The sequence below is a fragment of the Microcaecilia unicolor genome, chromosome 7 (genome assembly GCF_901765095.1).
Source record: "Microcaecilia unicolor chromosome 7, aMicUni1.1, whole genome shotgun sequence".
NCBI lineage: Eukaryota > Metazoa > Chordata > Amphibia > Gymnophiona > Siphonopidae > Microcaecilia > Microcaecilia unicolor.
Genome location: NC_044037.1, coordinates 167042071 through 167055893, shown reverse-complemented (window position 1 = coordinate 167055893; position 13823 = coordinate 167042071). Strand labels below are relative to the sequence as shown.

Below are 13823 nucleotides of genomic sequence, written 5' to 3'. Positions count from 1 at the left end.
GGAATAAGGCCAAATAGACAATGTATTTATTTGCTGATGATGCACAAATTTATTTTACCAGTGATGGATAGGGGGATGGAAGAATTAGATAAAGTAATAAGTGGGATGTAAAAGGTGTCATCTCCAAGTGAGAATACTGAAAGTGGAAGCAGAAGGTTAAAACAATGGAAGCTTCCTTGATGAGCAATCAGCATCACACCTACATTTTTAAGATTAAGATTAATGGTTGCTTAATACCAGTGCCCTGGCACCTACTTGTTTTTATAATATACATCCTAAGTAGGCACCCTTTTATCAATTACCCTCTCCATTAAGATGATGTGCTTTAGTGTTGGGTTGAGAGGGTGAAATTGCTGCAACAGAGGTGACAATGTTACTAGCATAAAATTAGTGTTCAAAAGTTTCAAACAAGATTTCCTTTTCCAGCAAATGTCCATCTATGTGCTTCAGGAAATAGAGGCTAGGAAAGAGCAAGTGGGGAAGGCATGTGAAGCATGGCCATGGAATTCTGTGTTGCTTGTGTGTATGTTTGTGTTTCTGTGTGTATGGAGGGGAGATTATTTCAAACCATTAGATGTTGTTCACAAATTTCAAAGAATGAATTTTACAGTTTAATGTCAATGTGCCACTGTTTTACAGCAACAAGTATTAGTACATATAGTTATCATTAAGGAAGTTTTATATTTAAGCAGTAGTGGCAAAACATTACAAAACAACTGTGGGCCACAATCTCTGTGTATGCAGCAGCTGGATCTTCCGGCTCCATCCTGTCTGACATCAACTTCCTTTTTTGTAGGGGAAGTGATTGGCAGAGCTGGCAGCCACACACATAGAGGCCAATAACCCACATTTCTTGTTTTTATTGTTGCTGTTTGTCCCAGGTGCTGGGGGTGAACATTGCTGGGGGAAGGGAGAGAACAGATGCTAGATTAAAGGGGCAGTGAGATAGAGGGAGAGGAGGAAGATTCTGGATGGAAAGGGAGAGAGAGAGGGAAACAGTGGATGGAAGGGTTAAAATAGATAGAGAAGGGGAGATGGTGGATGGAAATAGGGGGGAGACACTGGATAGCTTGGGAAGAGACAGAGGGAGATGCTGGATAGAATGGTGGAGAGGTGGAACTTGACAGGTGGAAGGGGGATAGAGGGGGGCATGACAGATGAAAGGAGGAGAGAGGAGGGATATGCCGGATAGAAGAGGGAGAGTGAGGGGGCATGCCAGATTGAAGGAGGAGAGGGAGGGAATGTTCTGGATCAGAGGGAGAAAGAGGTGATGTGCCAGATTGAAGGTGGAGAGAGAGGGAACATGCTGGATGGAAGGAAGGAGACAGAGAGGGAGGGATGTGCTTGATGAAAAGGGGAGAAAGACAGCAAGGCGGCATCTAGATTCAAGAGGGAGAGAGACTGAGGCCATAGAAGGGGGGGGGGGGAAGAGGAGGACTTTCACATGCTGGAAAGAAGGGGAATGAGAAGGGGGAAATGCTAGGAAGAAAGGGGAGTCAGAAGGGGGACATCATAGGAAGAAGGGGGAGTGAGAAAGGGGACATGCCAGATGGAAGGGGGAGAGAGAGGGGATGTGTCGTAGTAACATAGTAACATAGTAAATGGTGGCAGATAAAGACCTGTATGGTCTACCCAGTCTGCCCATCAAGATAAACTCATTTACATGGTATGTGATACTTTATATGTATACCCGAGTTTGATTTGTCCTTGCCTTTCTCAGGGCACAGACCGTAGAAGTCTACCTAGCACTTTTCTTGTACTAAGTTCTGAAGCTAACGTCGAAGCCCCTTAAAATTTACACTCCAGCCCATCCCTATCTATTCAGTCACAATCACAATGTGTCGGATCGAAGGGAAAGGGACAAGAAATGTGCCAGATTAAAAAGGGAGAGAGAGGGGATGTGCTGAATGGAAGAGAAAGAGAGGGGGCATACGAGATGAAAGTGAGGGAGAGAGAATGATGGTTCATGCGAAATGGAAGGGAAATAAAGGGGTGCATCATGGATGGAGGAGAAAGGTGGGGCATGGAAGGAGGGAAAGAGAGAGGGGAGGACATTCCAGATGGAAGAAGGAGAAAAAGAAGTGGGGGGACATGCCAGATGGACGGGGGAGAGAGAAAGGGGGGAGAACATGCTAAAGGGAAGGGGGAGAGAGAGAGAGAGGGGAGGACATTCCAGATGGAAGGGGTTGAGAGAGGGGGGCAGATGCTGGATAGAAAGTGGAGAGGAGAGAGAGGAAAGATGCTGAATGGAAGGTGGGGTGTGAGTGAAGGGGAAAATGCTGGATGGAAGGGGAGAGATAGTTATTGAAAGCCTGGAAAATAAGAGGAAAGGGAATGGAGAGTTGGTAAGAAGGAAAGAGATGGAAATCACGAAGTAGATCCAGAAAAACAGAGAAATTGAAGGATGGATAGTAAGAATAGATGAAATCTGGACAAAGACAGAAACATAAATGGAAACAAGCTAAATGGAATAAATTGATGTAGACAAAGTGAAGAAGGCAGCAGGAGAGAGGAAAATGACAAGTAGAGAGGAAATCCTGGCAAGAGAGCTGATGAAAGATAAAGACAAGCAGAAACCGGAGACAGAGACTGACAGACTTAAAATTATTTTTTTTTTCTGTCTTTGATTCTGAACATTTAGTTATTCTATTTTTAATGTAAGATAAAATAAAGTGGTAGCATCAGTATACTGTCCTGACCTGAGGATGGCGGTTTTGGCCTCCAAAAGCTAGTCAGAAAATGTTTTAAGTTAATCCAATAAAATGGTATCACCTTATTTTCCATATTTTGTTTTATTTTAATTTGCTAATTTGTAATGTAGTGATTTGGATTGTGCCATTTTTTTTCATTTAGTTTTTGCACAGTACAGGGGGTCGGGTTTCACTGTTTATTTTTTTTCTAAAGTTGCATTATGGGTTCCTTTTACAAAAGCTCGCTAGCAGTTTTAACACACACTAAAAATAAGCATGCGCTAAACGTTCGAGACACCCATATATTTCTATGGGAGTCTCTTTCATTTAGCATGCACTAAAAATGTTAGTGCACCTTTGTAAAAGGACCCCTATATACAGTGTCTGACTTCTTGGAGGTTCAGTTAAATTTTGGCTACATATTCCTATTTTTAGTTTTTGGTTACTTATTCTATACATGGTGAGGGTTTATCTGTGTTCTGTGTGTGTGAAACAGAGCAGGGACTCTTAACAATGAATGTGTGTGTGTGTAGGATCAATCAATATAAATCCAGCTTTGTGTAGTTTTCCTGTAGGCGTATTGATATTTCTAGTGCCTTCTGCAATGTTTATATATCCCGCCTTTCACTGTGGAGGCCCTTTTGATGTAACTCCTGGAAACTAGTGCTATTATGGTATATAGTAGAATTTCTATGTAAGTCCTAATTTTATGTTTGTTTATTTTTAACTTGATGAGATCACCCTTAATTACAAAGTGACATTTACTTCACAATAGGGCCATTTTACCAAGCTGTGGGAAAAAGGGCCCTGTGCCCACGCGCCAGAGCCCTTTTTATTCCAGCGGGTAAAAAGACCCAAGGCACACATGGCCATGCAGTAAGAGAAGTACTAGGAGCCTTCACAAGCGGGAAAAATCCTTTAATCGCCAAACATGTGTCTTGTACACCAAATTTATACCATTGACCCGACAGGGGCTGTGTATCAGTGCGAATTGCCTGCATCTGGGTCGTATGATTAATATTGTTGGGGACGCAGAAACCAGCTGAAGAGCTGAATGCATATCAAACGTAACTAATGTCAGCGTACAGTGTGTACTAGACGTTCCTACTTATTCAACGCTCAGAGAAAGAGGTACGCTGTGCTCCAGTATTGAACAAACGAACGTCTAGTACACATTGTATGCAGATATTAGTTACATTTGATGTGCATTCAGCTGGTTTCTGCGTCCCCAGCAATATTAATCAAACAACCCATGACGCAGGCACTTCACACCAAAACACGGCCTGTGTTGGGTCAATGGTATAAATTTGATGTACAAGACACATGTTTTGCGATTAAAGGATGTGTCCCACTTGTGAAGGCTCCTAGTACTTTTTTGTGTGTTCTGGACTTCATTTTGTTCTTTGAACCCTCTCTTTGTTGGCATGCAGTAAGAGAACTCTTACCGCGTGGCCATGCGACGGGAAGCCCTTACTGCCACTCATTGAGACGGTGATGAGGGCTTCCGCGCTAACCTGGCAGTAACCGGGCAGCGCGTGGCAATGCCTGATTACCACCGGGTTATCGCCATGCAAGCTATTTCCTGGGGTTTTCTTTTTCCCCTGCAAGTGGCATGTGGTTGGGGCTGGACTACTGCCGGCAGCCACATTGGGTCAGCAGTGGTCCCAAAAAAGTGAGTGGTAAGCCCAAGTTTGGGTTTACAGCTGCTCTGTAAAAGGGCCCCAATATGCCTTGCATTGGATTTTGGATTTGGATATAGCTAACTCCTTTCTTAGTGGTAACTCGTTTCATCTTCTTACCCTGTAGAGCTTACAAACTAAATTTAAACCTGAGGCAATGGAGGTTTAAGCAACAGTGGGATTTCAACCCTGACTTCTTTGGTTCTCAACCTTCTGCTCTAACCATTATATACAAAGAATACATAATCCAAACATGTTTGGTAACACAGCAGTAAAGACCAGCAAATTTAAAGCCTGGTGGCCATTTGGCAACCTACCATTTTAAGGTTGCCAGTAACTATGGGATTTCTTTTATAGTGCTGGTGAATATCAGTATTCACATGGCCAACAGGAAGATGCTAGACTGGAGAGTTTAGGTTTGACTAGGAGTCAAGTGTTAATGTACTTGTATATATTTTCAGAATACTGCAAATGCTATTCTGTTTAATATGTTGTATTATTTTTATTTATTTTTGCTACATAATTCCCTGGAGTGTATTTAGTGTGCATAATACCATCACTAACAGAGGTACCAGGGGAGACAGCTGATACACAATGAAGGGTCCTTCCCTGCTGTGTTCAACAGTGCCCCAACTGTTCCTTTACTGTCCCATCCCCCCTCCCATGCTACCTTAGCCTATCCAAACAGTTGAGTTACCAACCACCTATGGGCTTCTAGGAAGGAATTCACTATGAAATATTATAGATTGAAAAGGAAGAAGTTTGCTGTCCAATATTATGGAAGAGCCATAAATCCATTTTCTTGACTCACACAAGAATATTTTGAGTATTGTCTTATTTATTGTTGTGTACCTCAATGTAGCTGATAGAAATCCATTAGCCTTTCATTTTAAGATTCATACAGACCTTTCTTCTACCAAAGTCTCTTATTTTAGGAGACAGTGGGGTGCAGGTCCTAATAATTTATCAAATTTTAGCAATGTGATGCTGTTCATGTTTCTGAAATTCCTGCCAAAAGTTGTATTAATTTTACACCCCAACCAAACCATTGTCTTATCAACATTTTTTCCTGTGCCACATCTGTAGGAATTCTAACAGTAGAAGTTTGAGAGAGTTAACTGCTTTTAACTGCCCAAAAAAGTAACATTGAGGTGAATAAGCCAGGATGAATTTATGCCGATATGCCCAAAATCTTTATTGAGGCTGAGAACACTTTTATGACCGCTATATGTCTTTGATCACTGTGACATATTTATCTTAGTCACTGAGAATTTTCTGTTTAGATTATATGCTCTGTATATGTTCCATAAACACCATTATTACAGTGGCAAGCTTACCTAATAAGATAATTGCTATTTTGTACAAGAAGTATTTTAGTAATGAAGCAGAGACTATATTATTACTACTTAATGAAGCTAGTCTAACTGAAAACTAGGTTTGTGTTCTGTGTATCTCATCTCTATGCCAGATGTATTATGTTTCAGGCAGCAATTAATGTAGGTATTGAGTGTATATTTTGTCTAAATAAGAGATTATTCAGGATTATTTCTTTTTCTTTCCTATAGAAACCACACAAGGAGCTGACCTTATTAAACTATATATAATGCAGGGGTCTGGGGTTGTCCAGATACATGATATTGTATTTTGTTTTTGTCACCCTGAGAAAGAGGGGACCATCCATGTTACCTGAGCATCTTCATACATGTGAACAAGTCCAACACACTTCAGCTTGCAGAATTGCTGGTGCCTTCTAGCTGGAGTGGACCAAAGTCCTTAGAAGTTCTGCCCCACTTTTTCTTCTTTTAATCTCAACAAGCTTGGCAACACTTAGCCCATATAGATCTGCTTCTAAAATGACATATCAAGACTCATAATATCAAAATCATGGCTATGTGAATATCCTCTAAGGAAGTCTGCATAGCTGAGATGTGGACTTATGTCACACATGCATACCCCATTATTGTTTTGGAAGTGACTCAAGGGTATATTTGGCCTTTCGTCTCTCCAGAGAGTGTTTCAGAGAATGAAAGCAAATTCATCCTCCCTCAGAACATGTATATTTAAATTTGTTTTTCATTAAAAAATAAAAAGCATACCATAGGAAAAGGACTCTGCCCATCTAATGTATTTTTTCACCCACCCCCTTCTTTGATAAGCAGCAACCTATAGCCAAGAATTTCACTATGTTTAGTGATGATGGACAATAGAAGGCGAGAGGATGGGCTGAGGGAATGAAGGAAGCAAGAGAGGAGATGACAGGAGACCAACTTGGAGGCATAAGAATGAGCAGTTGGATTGGGAGGTGATGTGAGGTTAAGAGAGAGGGAATAACAGGATTGATTGAAGGTTTCAGAAGAGTGGTGAGCAGGGATTGGCAAAGGAAATATGTACAGATGGCTGCAGGATGTGAAAGATGGGCATAGAGAACAAGAGGAACTGATGGATATGAGAGTAGGATTATGCTGGATAGGAAGGTTGAGAGATGGGATCACTGAGGTGGTGGTAGAGATTTAGATATGGAAGTGCCTGGGGAGGTTAAGAAATTATTTAAAGGCGAGGGGCTGAGAGGATCAGATGGGAAGGAGTAGTTGAGAAAGCAGCTAAGCCAGAGAGAGGATCAGTTGAACAAAGGTAATTAAAGAGAGGGGATCAGCTGGAGAGATGGGTTGAAGTGGGAGAGGGTTTTTTTGTTTTTGTTTTTTTAAACTCCCTATCAGTTTGTTTTATTTAGTGTCAAATTTCAGGTGCTAAAATGGGATCATATGGACAAAGTTTGGAATGTCCTGCTCTAAGCACTGTGGGTTTTTGGTAGCAAACATGCTATATTAGCTCTAAGTATCTCTGTCAGTGGCATCTTATATTTAGCAAATATAAAAATGCATCATGGCAAGCAGCATTCAGAGTATAAGTTAGACTCCGAAGAATTCTGACTTATGAAATATTAAATGGATGTGGAGCTCTATGTTATATAGAATGTGCACATTGGAACTGAGACATCTAGGATATGCTCAGTTCCAGTGGTATTATAGAAAAGGATTTACCAACACAGAGCCTTTTCTAAAATACCTGTAGGACTGCACGTTATTTGCTGGCACGTGTAAGGGAATAATCATATTATAAAGATACACATGGGTAAAAAAAGAGAGAAAACTTGGCAACTTATTTAAGTTGGTATTTTGTGATTCATATGGACTTACACATGTATGTGAGCCATTTTGTAAACCTGTACATATAAATGCTTCTAATTAAAAACAGGGGCCACAATTTTTATTTTGGAAGGAGAAATAAACCATGGGGGGGGGGGGGGGGGGGGGTGAGGAGGATACCTATAAAGGGCTGAGCAAAATGAACACTTTTTTAAAAAAATGTTATGTTCCAGACAGCAGTTATAAATTCAGAAGACAAAGAAGTATTAGGTCATACACATGCATTTCCTTCATGAAATAAGGAAAAGACATATAGATTTTTGACTTGCCCAGGCCATACCCCAAGCGCACTGTCTTGCAATTTATAGGTATTATAGACATTCATGTGTAAATTATGCCCTTTCCAAAATCACAATTTACATGTGAATGTCATTTTCACATGCAAATTCCAGAATATACACATACAAATTGTGAATAAGAGCTCATCAAATGTGTCAGAAACCTACAGTAAACTAGTGCAGTGCAATCCGCTTAAGTGCAAGGGTCTGAGACCAAAGAAATACATGCAGTTAACCGGAGCATGCACTTAACCGTTGTGACCCAAAGAAGCTTGACATCTGATAAAAATATGTACAGTGCTGTTATATGTACAGTATACAGTCTCTGTTAACTGACATTATACAGTCTCCATTAACTGACGTTAGGCTTACTTGAAGTAATCAGTCATAGTCCTATGTGCACTCTTGTGTCTGTGAGTTCCACAGACTACGTCTGCCAGACGGTTAAAAAAGTCATTGCACTGACATCCTGTGGCCTCCAGATAGGCCCGCACGGTGTTGAGACTCTCCAGCGCTCTTGCAAAAAGTGACAGGAGGTTGTTGAATTTCGTCAGCATGTGCCTCGCTGCTCATTTCATCATCTGTTTCATCATCAGCCATTGCCTGTATGTAGGCGCATATCTGGACATCAGTGCTGTCAGCTGTTTGTAGATCGTAATCAACAGCTACGTAGTGATGAAACTCCTGTTCAGTAACATCAGCTGGGATGTCAATAGCCTGTTCATCTGACGCATTTGCAACAGCTGCATCTGTTTCATCCCTCTCCACATCCCTAACAAAGCTTGCCCGCTTGTAGCAGTTCACAATGGTTGCCTGTGTAACATGATTCCAGGCTTCTTTTTGCATATGTAGGGAATCCAAAAATGAAGATTACGAGCCAGTTCAACAGCACGTTTATCCTTGCCAGTCTGGTTATCCATAACGCTCATCAGACGACGTAGCACAAGAGCCCAATAATGTTGTTTGAAATTGGCTATTATGCCCTGATCCATAGGTTGGATCAGAGAGGTAGTGTTTGGTGGCAGGAAGACCACCTTGACATTAGACAGCCTGTACATCATCACTGTGTGCAGCACAATTATCACAAAGCAACAAAATCTGATGCTTTTGTGCCCGCATTCTAGTGTCTAATTTCACCACTGTTAAAGTCTTACAGTTGTGCAACAACGACAACTCTAGTGTACACTCTAATAACATTCTTTTTCTTCTGCCTGTGGCAGTTAACCAACGAGATTTCAAATTTACCACCCCTTTGTCACACGCCAATCGGCTTCCATATTCCACGCATGCGCTTATGCGGAGTCTTTCCTGCAGAGGAGCGGTCTTAAACCATGCATATAAGCAAATCTTGAACTTATCGGTGGTGCGCTAAACCAAAGTTTGTCCCCATAGAAAATGATGGTGCCAAAAACGGGACCGAAGTACGGCCTGCAGTTAAACAGAGCATGCGCTTATCTGATGTGCACTTAAATGGAGTCCAGTGTATTAGGTAGATAAGACAAATAAATCTAGTTTATTTAAACAGTCCTAGTATGTTTTCCCTCATAAGAAATTCAAATATAATACACCTAGAAAGATTTCTGCATTTATTGTAATTGTTTTCTTTTCTTCATTTTTCATTTTGATTTATGCTTGTAAGTCTCTTAATATGTATTGACTGTCTGCTGAGGCTTGTGCTGACACAGCTTTTTAGGATGATGCAGTGCTAGAGGAAAGCTGATGAGTTGTTCTTTATGAGTTTTGACATATTAATTAGCAGAGTGGATTAAAGAGTGTGTGCTATTTTTATTTTAACTTTTCAAAATAAGTCTCTGTTTAGGTATGTCACAGATAAATACCAACAAGAAATCAGGGGCGGGGAGGGACATCTACATTCTCCCATAAGAAAATTGCCATCATAACAAGTCTTTGATTTTTATTTAGTGCCAAAGCTGTTAGTTTCTTTTGCTATGGAGCCAAATTCATTTGTTTCAAGGGATGATGTATACTGCAGCTTACATCACTCAGGGTGAAGAACTTCCAGAAGCAAAAAAAAAAAGAAGCCCACTGGACAGATAGAGCTCATGAAGGAAAAAAGCTGATAGGAAGGGAAAAGAATGAAGTGCTGTAGAGGGAAGTGTTGGAGCCCACTAAGATGAAGAGTTGCCAAGAGAAAAGAGATACTGGTAGCTCAGTGGGCAGAATTAATGAGACTGCTAGGGAGAAGAGTTGATAGGGCTAGGATAAGAATGAATAGAGTCTAGCAGAGAAACACCTGCCAGGAGGATAAAAGGTGAAGCCTATAAGAGAGATGAGCTTCTAACTAGACAAACAATACAGATGGAAAAAACGTCATGTAGAAAAGAGAACTGCTGTGAAGAGATACCAGGTGTAGAAGACTTGGCATTCAGTCAGGTCTCATGGAGAGAAGTTGCAATGAGAAGTTCAGGGTACAACAATTAAATCATGTGTTTGCATCTGTTTCCTTTCTCTTCAAGGATTTATGTAAAGCTGCAGGTTTCTCATGCCGGATGTTAGATGCATTCATTTCTGGCCAGAAATGGTTTGTACTTCTTTGCGTGTGGCTTTACCACAAATTATCTTAGGTATATTGGCACTGCTGACAAAATACTAGCAGAAAGCACTGATGTTTTCACAATCATGAAGCCTGAATCAGCCATTTGCCATGAAGAAGAGAAGAACTGACCGGAAAATACAACAGATGGCAAACGTGTGTTTTAAGGGGAAGTTTGTGCAAATGGTTAACTAAGGAAAAGCAGTAGAGTTAGCTTACAACAGCAATATAAATTTAGAAAACAAGCAAAAAGGAGATCATGGGGGAAAACCAATTGGGTAAGATAATAAGGGACATAAAAGTAATGATCCAGAGTATGCATAAATATATATCGAATTTTAAGAAAGATGTATAGAGAAAAAATGAAGAGGTGTTATGTATTCTGTTAGTTTACTTTATTTTATTATATTTAAAAGAGCTTTAATCTTCCTTGTTTCGTTAGGGCCCAAACAAATTTTGTCTCCGGTAGGGTCAGGTAATAAGATAACCCTCCAAATTATACAGGTTTTGAATTTCAGCTAAAAGGCTAGGACTGGACCGTTCTTAGCTCAACATTCAAATTTTACACTTAATTTTAGCCAAAAGGCCAAGAAATGACTGAACAAACTGTTTTAAAATAAAATCAATCAGCAGTATAGTGACTTTCAAGAGGCACTGCTATTTTTTTTTTTTTATAGTTGAGGTCACTAGCTTATGCAAATAAGCAGGTAATGAGGGAAAAATATTTTCTCCCACCTTTATAAAGTGCTCCCTATGTGACCAAATAATCTCTCATAAAATATTTTTGTAATTAAACTATTAGTTTAATCAGTGTGCCCTTCTTACATCAGATATTTATCTTGATGAGGCTGATATTTACTCATTATGATAATGTGAAAATTAAAAGTGGCCACAAGAGAAAAAGGTTATGGCAGACATTTACAAAATAGAGATAGGAGTGGGGGAGAATAGAAATGCCAAGCATTAATAAACAATGTTGTTTTAGAGATTTCCTGTAAGCAACAAGAGTTCCTAATCTAGAAAATATATTGTAGAGCCTATCAGTTGGTATGGATGAGCAGACTGTATAGACCATCTGTCTAATTTTTATCTGTTATCATTTTCTATATCTGTGTTTCAATGAGACAGTAAATAGAAACATTATTGTATTCCCTTGCCTTTCTATTTCCTACCTTTATGTGCAAAGCACTTGAACTTTTTACTGTTCTGAGGATTATATTACACCTATCTTTCTCTAGCTAAGAAGTGCCTCCTTGGGTCAGAACAATGGTCCAGAGGTTTCCATAAATGCACTTAGACCATTTACTGACATTTAAGTGCACACAAGCACATGTAAATGTCAGTATTTTGTACATTACAACACATCGCAGGAGACACACTATAGATCTGTAACAGATTGAAAGGCAAAAGGAAAATCCAAAAACAGATGCTTTATTGAAAAATCAACCTGAACACATTAGTTTAGCTCTTAAAAACTGACTACTACTACTACTTAGCATTTCTATAAGATAAATTCCTTTTAAGAGCTCTACTGTGATAGCTGTCATATCGTAGTAACTTATTCACATCTGTTGGTTTTCTATAGTTATCAGTAAACAGCTTACCATTCTCTTTGACAATCAAGATATCTAAAAAAGCTATCATATCCTTGCTATAATTTAATTGAAACTTCAAATTCTTGTTTAAATTGTTAATCCTGCCATAAAAGGATAAGAGACCATCCTCATTTCTTTTCCAAACAATAAATATACCAATGTACCTCTTCCAGACCCCTAGCAGTTCACTATAGTGATGTATAGTCAAAAACCTTTTTTCAAAGTTGGCCATATAGAGATTGGCAAAAGATGATACCATGGGTACAGCCCATGGCTATACCTTTTATTTGCTGATAAAAATTGTCTTTCAAAACAAAAATAATTTTTAAAGCAACCTCTGCAAGAGATATCAGAAATTCAGCAGCTATATGTGTAGGGTGATTACCTGATATAATTGGCCTACTCAGAGATTTTCTTCAAGACTTATGTATCTTAGGAAGAGTATGTAAGGCAGGGATACGAGATCATTGAACACTCAAAAACTCGTATTCCTTTTTAGTTATATATCCACATTCTAAATCCATTACAAGCATAGAGTATATTCTTCTTTTAATTTCCCATATGGGATCCCTGGATAAGAAATTATAAAATTTATGATCTTCTAATTGTTGAAGAGGGAGAGGGAAGAATGTTATACTACCATACAAAACAATAGACAGATATTAAAGCAACTTTTAACCACAGACTCAGGAAGGAGATTAAAGAGGGTCTCTAACCTTTCTAGTAGACCATTGAACAGTGAAGAAGTAGTGGTTTTGAACAGGGGCACCAATAACTCCATGATTACAGCCTATGAAAATATTATACTGAAATAAATTACTCAGTTGGAAAATAAAAAGAAAATAATATTTTTTAATATAAGCAAAAAAGACAAAGAGGACATGGAAGTTTTTAAAAATGATCATAACATAAACCTATCGATAGGGTGGAGGAATCATTCTTATAGACATTGAACAATATACAGAAGAATTAGATTGACAGAAGACCATAAATTTTATAAAACGTTGTCCAATATCCTCGTATCCCTGTCTTATATACTTTACCTAAGATACATAAATGTTTAGAATAACTTCCAGGTAGGCCAAATTATATCAGGTATTGGCTCTATCTTTGAACAATTTTCTGTCTTGATAGATGAGTTCTTGAGACCACTAATATCTTTGATACATTAGAGATTCCACTGATATGATTAATTGTTTAAGTCAGATACCAGAGCTGAATTTATTCAGGTAACTCCAAGTTCTGCTGTCAGATGGGGTGCTATCTTGATAGTGTTGAGTGTTCTGCAAAGATTTTCAGTGGCATTATCCAGATAATCTCACTGAATACCTGAGTATGGCCCTGGTCCGAGATACTTATCTGGGTAACAGCTACTCAAATACTGCTGCATATTGGGCAGATTGTTTTTACACCTATTCACAACACACTTTATAGCATTTGATTTGGATAATTTGGAATCGTTCCAGTTTGCCTGCTTTTTATTTCAGTCCACCTGAGCTACTTTCAGTACTTCCACATCCTCTCTATCAGGAACTTCTTATTTCTCTGCTGTAACAGTATCCTTTCAAGCTCCTGAACGATTGTTGGTTTTTCCTTGTTACTTAGTTTAAAAACTTGACAGGCAGTGATTTTAAAGCTGCTGACAGCCACAGACTGAAAAACACCTAGATATTTATTAAAATGACTATCTGGTTTTTTGACTATCTGGTTTTTGGCCGATCCGGAAGTCCTGTCCTCTTGGTGTTCTCGCTCTTCATGTTCCCTATGCTACCCCCTGCGGGGGGGGGGGGGGGGGGGGGTTGCTTGCTTGCTTCTATTCTC

The 13823-nt window shown here is 39.4% G+C and overlaps 1 protein-coding gene across 2 annotated transcripts in view; it reads left to right on the top strand.

Moving 5' to 3' along the window:
* The window catches only part of PARD3B (par-3 family cell polarity regulator beta), a 2175158-nt gene that overhangs the window by 1204778 nt on the left and 956557 nt on the right, over positions 1–13823 (top strand). The gene's annotated exons all lie outside the window — the stretch shown is intronic.